Below are 6863 nucleotides of genomic sequence, written 5' to 3'. Positions count from 1 at the left end.
TAGGAGGCAGCCCTCCAGCCTAGTAAGTACAGTATGAGGCTGCCATGTGTAAGGGGCATTACTGTGAGATATAATGTGTAAGGGGCATTACTGTGTAAGGGTATTTAATTATATATATTGCTCCCAGAGCTCACTTGCAAAAAAAAATAATAATTATACAGCCAGAGTTTTAATTAGAAATAACATATGGTAATTTATTTAAAACGGAGTTGTTGTAAGAGTGTAAACTAATAGTTATAACAATGTTCTCATACCGGTATATAATCACAAACAGTACATTACACTACCGATAGAAATACATAAACTGTGCTAGTCTGGAGAGAATGTTAAAGGTGTCCTCTGTGAGAAATGCAGCCTGTTAAAATATGTTACGCTATATGCTGTTTACCTTTCTTGTGCTGCTGTTGTATAGTATAGTTTTTATACAGTATAATTTGAACTAATAAAGTCTTTTGAAATAACTTTCAGCTGTGGTTCTTTAAATGTCCGTTTAAATGGTTTCCCGTTTGCTGTGGGTTGTGCCCAGCCACACAGTGCTACTCCTTAGTAAGCCACGCCAGTGTCTGTAGCTGGACAGATATTCCAAAACAATGGTATGGAATATTTTGCTCTCTGCTGGTTACTCACCACTCACGTGGTCCTATTCCGGTGGCTGTCCGTTCTGTGGCATGGAGATGGAGATTCGGGTGTCTGCCGGCAGACAGAATGGATTTATCTCTACTGGAGCTGGCTCTGTTGTGTTATTTTAAAACAGAGAATGATGTACACTTGTATCTTCCTCCTAACTGTCCCACTTTTCTGGGACTGTCCTGCTGTCCCACCCACGGGTCATAGTGTCCCGCGGTGGGGGCAGTTGGGAGACCCTCTCTCACCCTCTCCAGCGATGAATAGCCATCTATTCACAGGGAGAGAGGTGCTGGAGGCATGGCCAGCAGCTCAAAGAGCGCTGGGTATGCCCCCACAGTGGTAGCATGCCCCCATAGTGGTAAAAACAGGGTTGTGGCCTGTGATCGCAGCACTTCTCATGAGACCACGCCCCCTAATTTTGACGCACGCCTTTGACGAGCATTTGTCACTCTGTTCCCTCCCTGTCAGGAACTTGGGAGGTACACATGTAAGTTGTTCAAATTAATTATACAGTATTTGTAGGTGCATAAATTAAGAAGTAGGGGGAGTCAGAAATAGTAAGGGGAGCAGTCTATACCAGGAGCCAGATGCTAACGCCATGGTGGGCCTGTGTGTTCTTTAAATGCCAGGGCCTATTTTTAGTCCCAATCCGGCCATGACAGTCATCTCCATATTCACTATATTTCCAGTATTAGTACTATTAGTAGATGTTTACAACGTGTATAGGGCCTTATTCTGAGTTGATCGCAGCAGCAAATTTGGTAGCAGTTGGGCAAAACCATGTGCACTGCAGGGGGGACAGATATAACATGTGCAGAGAGAGTTAGATTTGGGTGGGGTGTATTCAAACTGAAATCTAAATTGCAGTGTAAAAATAAAGGAGCCAGTATTTACCCTGCACAGAAATGAAATAACCCACCCAAATCTAACTCTCTCTGCAAATGTTATATCTGCCTCCCCTGCAGTGCACATGGTTTTGCTCAATTGCTAACAAACTTGCTGCTGCGATCAACTCAGAATTACCCCCATAGTTACCTACTTCCTGTACTATTCCTGGCCAGGCAATAGTTTTCTCTTCATTGAGATATTGTGGCTAAACAGCAGCTCCTGTGTTCCTCTCTCCTTGCTGGTTAGGACATCAGCAATTAAGTGGTTAGGAAAAAGTTTGCCTAACAGGCTCCTGATGTAGTTCAAATTAGCAGCTTTTTCTGGAGGGTGAAAGTCGCAAGTCCAGTAGCATGGCCCTTTTCTGGAGTAGCAATAACGGCAGGAGCAATCTGGTGTAATACTTAACACGTTTCCCCACCTAATAACTTTGTCAGTGGCTTCCTCAGAAGGTATTGAATGCCTTCTGAGGAAGCCTCTGACTACATTACTAGGTGGGGAAATGCATTAAGTGGGGTGTTGTGATCATTTCTGGGCGTGTCTCAGCGTGCGACTGCAATCTCGTAAGCATAACACATGGTGCCAGCGTCGTAGCTCCAGTGGCTATTCTGCGTGACCATGGAGGCACTCTGCGCTACTGTTGCAACTGAGTCCGCAGTTGCTAACCATGTTGTGATGGCTTTGGTGGGTGTCTCTTCACTTGTGGGCAGCTGCTACACATGCTGCGTTGGCATTGCAACTTTATCTGAATCAGGCCCATGCTGCTTAGTTGTTGTTCTAATCACAGTTGGACTTTGTTACAGACATCCGTGCAATATGCAGACAAATTCCTAGCAGACTTAACAGTCTCCAGAAGACAAAGCCAGTCTACACAAATAAGCCAGTGTGCCTCAAACATACTTTCCATTGCTGCTAACAGCAGATTAATGACCTCATCAGCACATGTACTGTAGGAGCCAGCTCTATGGGTGTTAGTGCACCCCCAATATTTATGTTGTAATTATCCACGTCTATGCAGGAAATAAGGCCTGGAAATGATGTGAGCATCAAGACCAGAGTAAGGTTTGTGGGGTCCTCAGGTCAACTAACTTCTGGTTGCTGCTAACAATAGAATTGTCAAAATGCTATAATCCCAATGTTATTAAAAAGTATAATGTGTAAATGCTCCCAGCACATTGTAGTGCCCCCAGTTCATATTAAGTCACACACAACTCCTAGTTCACATTATGCCACAGTGACCCTACAGTGATGATGTAGTTATGTGTTGGGGTCCCGTGTGTCCGTGAAGGGGTGAGGGCTGGAGGGGTGGAGTAGGGGCCTGGCCGACTGCCCCAGCCACTGTGTTGTTAATCCATACTGGTGGCTGGGGCAGTCGGCCAGGTGAAGATCATCAATTACGTTAAAAAATGTCTACTAGGCTTCCATTCATCACATATAGGGGGTAATTCTGAGTTGATCGCAGCAGGAACTTTATTAGCAGTTGGGCAAAACCATGTGCACTGCAGGGGAGGCAGATATAACATGTGCAGAGAGAGTTAGATTTGGGTGGGGTGTGTTCAATCTGCAATCTAAATTGCAGTGTAAAAATAAAGCAGCCAGTATTTACCCTGCACAGCAACAAAATAACCCACCCAAATCTAATTCTCTCTGCACATGTTATATCTGCCCCCCCTGCAGTGCACATGGTTTTGCCCAACTGCTAACAAAGTTCCTGCTGCGATCAGCTCAGAATTACCCCCATGGGTAGGTGCAATTTTTTTCTACATTGCATTGTTATCAGCAATGAACAGGTATATACTGACAATAGTTAATATGGCTATCTGAAGCTCATGACACCATGGTTACAGCATATACTGTCATAGTTTTATTCAGGGGTGTCACAGGTGTCAGTGACCCTCAATGTGCTGAACAGTCCCAATGTGACCAAAAAGGGAACATGTTCTCATGGGAAATGGGCATGGCCTTGTGGCCAAAGCCATAATTCATCATTCTGGGGTCAGGCCTAGCATTCCCGGAGATCATACCTCCCAAATCTCCTATCTTCTAAAGAGGGACACATGCGCGTCGAAGCCGCGCGCGCTACTGAAAAGGGCATGGCCTGTGAAAAAGAGTCGTGGCTTCACAGGAGGACCCACAATTGCGAGCCACGCCCCATTTTCGTCTCTGAGGGGGCATGCCAGCGCTCCGTGAGCTGCTGGCATGCCCCCTCTCCTCCTGTTTCCAGTGTACAGACGCTGTGCGCATGTGCACAGTGTCTATTCACCGCTGCTCTGCTAAGCAGGGCAGCGATGACAGGAGCCTCCCGACTGCCCCCCCACCGCGGGACAATGCGGCCCGCGGGTGGGACAGCGGTACAGTCCCAAAAAAATGGGACTGTCCCACAAAAATCGGGACAGTAAGGAGGTATGTGAGATGCTGGGCTGCCCCTGGATAGGGCTGTTACACACTACCCGGTTTACACCGGATGGCAAAAAGCCGGACTAGCTTTGTCAGGCTTTTTGTCATCCGGCAGAGTCTTTCACACACAACGGCTTTGAGCCATGTGTAATGCTGTGCGCATGCACAGCAGTAGACACGGCATGAAAAAAAATTGTTGTGTGTGAAGGCTCCCCTTCACACACACGGTTCACTGCATACAAGGACGGCACGGTCCCGGCCCAGCAGCCGGACTTTTCAGTGGATATTTCCAGCTGCAACCCGGCAGCCGGGCCAGGACCGTGCCGTGTGAAAGCACCCTACACTTTACATTATTAATTACAATACCGACATGGGTAAAAGCCATCCGGCTTTTTCCCGGCGGCAAAAGCCGCCATGTGTGTAATAGCCCATACTCTTCTGTCTGCACTGCCGGCTCATCTTCAGTGACAGGAGTCATGCACAGCAGATAATACTACAGTGCTGCACCCGACTCCCTGTCACTGAGGAGGAGCCAGCATTTTGGTGTCACTGAGGCAGGTGACACCCAGGTGCAGTCTGCACCTCCCAAACCCCCTTGTAACGTTTCTGATTTTATATGACATGGAGGTCCACATTCAGCAACCCGTGGTACTATAAATAAAACCTTTTTTATGCATTTACATGGTTAGTCTATTGCATCAGAACACACAGTAAATACCAGTACATTTAAATCATTTTATTTTGGGAATTAGTCTCACAAAGAGTTAAGGGCACGGACAGGCAAGTTTTTCAGAATCCACAAGTCCTCTGAAGTTACTTTCCAAGAAATCCTTCTCTGTTTCAGTTGGAATAACAACTCCTCTGAAAAAGTAGGTTTGGGCTCCGAGGGATCTGATTTCTGCTGATGTCCTGTGTCAGCTACTTTTTCCTGTACTTAACTTCAGAACTTGCCTCTGTGCTGTGGCTCTGCCTTTCCATTGAGGAAGCTGAAATTCCACCAGTCGTTTAGAAATTCATTATTCTGACGCATCGATTCTGCCTGCGGGCTGCTGACCATTCTCTTCAATGCGACTCCCTCACTTTGCTCTTCGTATAAAATGTGAATAAGGGGTGTGCGGCCCTAAGAGCCCCAGTGAGAAGTTGAACTGTAACTCTAATAGTATTTAGGCTCTCACACCAAACTTTGCTGCCAGCAGCAGCTATAACTCAGCTGTATGAGCCAAGGTAGTGGTGTAGGGATGTATTTTGCTACTTCCTTCCTGACTTTGGCCGACTCTATACCACTTGGTTTCCTTAGATGTAACCCTGGCTACATTAACACAGTATGAGTCTCTTCTAGTATCCGTGAAGAGAGGATTGTTTTTACAGTAGCACAAATGACCAGTCCAAGGAAAAATGTGTGGAAAAAGAAAACAATTCTTTATATCATTGAACTGTGTCATGTATTCTAAAATAAAAATATTACACTGTATTTAGGCATCTCTAAGCACTAAGGGCCTAATTCAGCACGGATCGTAGATGTGCGTAAAAACACACATCTACGATCCATTACCCTGACATGCGGGTGGACGCCCAGTGCAGGACAAGTCCGCCCCGCATGCCGGATCCAGCCAGACATGCTAAAGCATCGCACGGCGGCAATACTTTCGCATGTTTAGGGAGCCCCTTTGCCTATGCAGCCTATTGCGCCCGACCCCGAGAGCAGTATGGACCACGACCCCCCCACTCCCAATGCAAAGTCGATGCCCCTTTAACGCCGCCGCAATGCCCCCTCCCGGCCCGTGAACGCCTCTGCCTGTCAATCAGTAGAGGCGTTCGCACAAGTTAGATGTATTTGCATCTCACTGTGTGCGCACTTAACAGGGCTTCAGCATGCGAACGCTGCCGCAGCAGCGTTGCATGCTGAATTAGGCCCTAAGGTCACTAGGAGACCCTAGCACTGTACTAGAATCCAGCGTGCATGTGCAGGTCTCCAGGGAAATGGCACTGTGGCCATTTTTCCAGTGATTTTCCTATTGCTCATGTGCAAACACCAGGAAAATGGATTTGTGCATTGCTGCTGCCACTGCTGCGGGACTCCGAAGGGTTAAGTATTCATAAAATGGTTGTGCGGTGTGGGCCCCCACTGAACGCCTTGCACCCATTTTAGATATGCCACTCTATCTATCTATCTATCTATCTAACTAACTAGCTAACTAACGGTCTCTCTATCTACATACTATCATTTAGTTCGGATCTGTTGCAAAGTACAGTAAATGTAAATAATAAAGCAGGTGGACAACTTATATTTAGTTCATAGATGCTATGGATATATAACATGTGCACTCGGTGGGGGGGGGGGGGAGGGGGGTGGTATGGGGCAGATATAACATTTGCAGAGAGAGTAAGATTTGGGTGGGTTATTTTGTTTCTGTGCAGGGTAAATACTGGCTGCTTTATTTTTGTATTGGTTACAGGTCATGACACTCACCTTATATTTTGTAATGTCCACTCAGGTTTTGGATGTCTTGGATGCCCACATAGATGCCTCTATCTGCTTCCCTACCCAGGAGTCGCAGTGGCATGCAGTCAGGGTAGCTTTCTGTGAGCTTGCTGGCATGGCCAATGTGCTGGGTGCCATAGATTGCACACATGTTGAGCTGAGCCCACCTAGGGGCAGGCAATATATTTATACCAATAGACATCTGGGCCAATCCACTAATGTCCAGGTGGTTTGTGATGCAAATTTAACAATTATGAGTGTTGTTGCGGGTTACCCTGGCGGCTGCCATGACTCCTTCATCCTCAGTCAGTCATCCCTCTATGATAAGTTTGAGGCCGGACAAATGCCTGATGGATGGCTGCTGGGTATGTTCCAAGTGTGTTGTGTGTATGTGTGGTAACTTCAACCTCCTTATTTTTTTATTTTATTTCCCATATACCACATGTCCTAATTTTGCCTATATCTGTCTTTC

This window comes from Pseudophryne corroboree, chromosome 4 (genome assembly GCF_028390025.1).
Source record: "Pseudophryne corroboree isolate aPseCor3 chromosome 4, aPseCor3.hap2, whole genome shotgun sequence".
NCBI classification, from domain to species: domain Eukaryota; kingdom Metazoa; phylum Chordata; class Amphibia; order Anura; family Myobatrachidae; genus Pseudophryne; species Pseudophryne corroboree.
The sequence above is the reverse complement of the archived record's forward strand: the minus strand, read 5'-3'. Positions refer to the sequence as shown.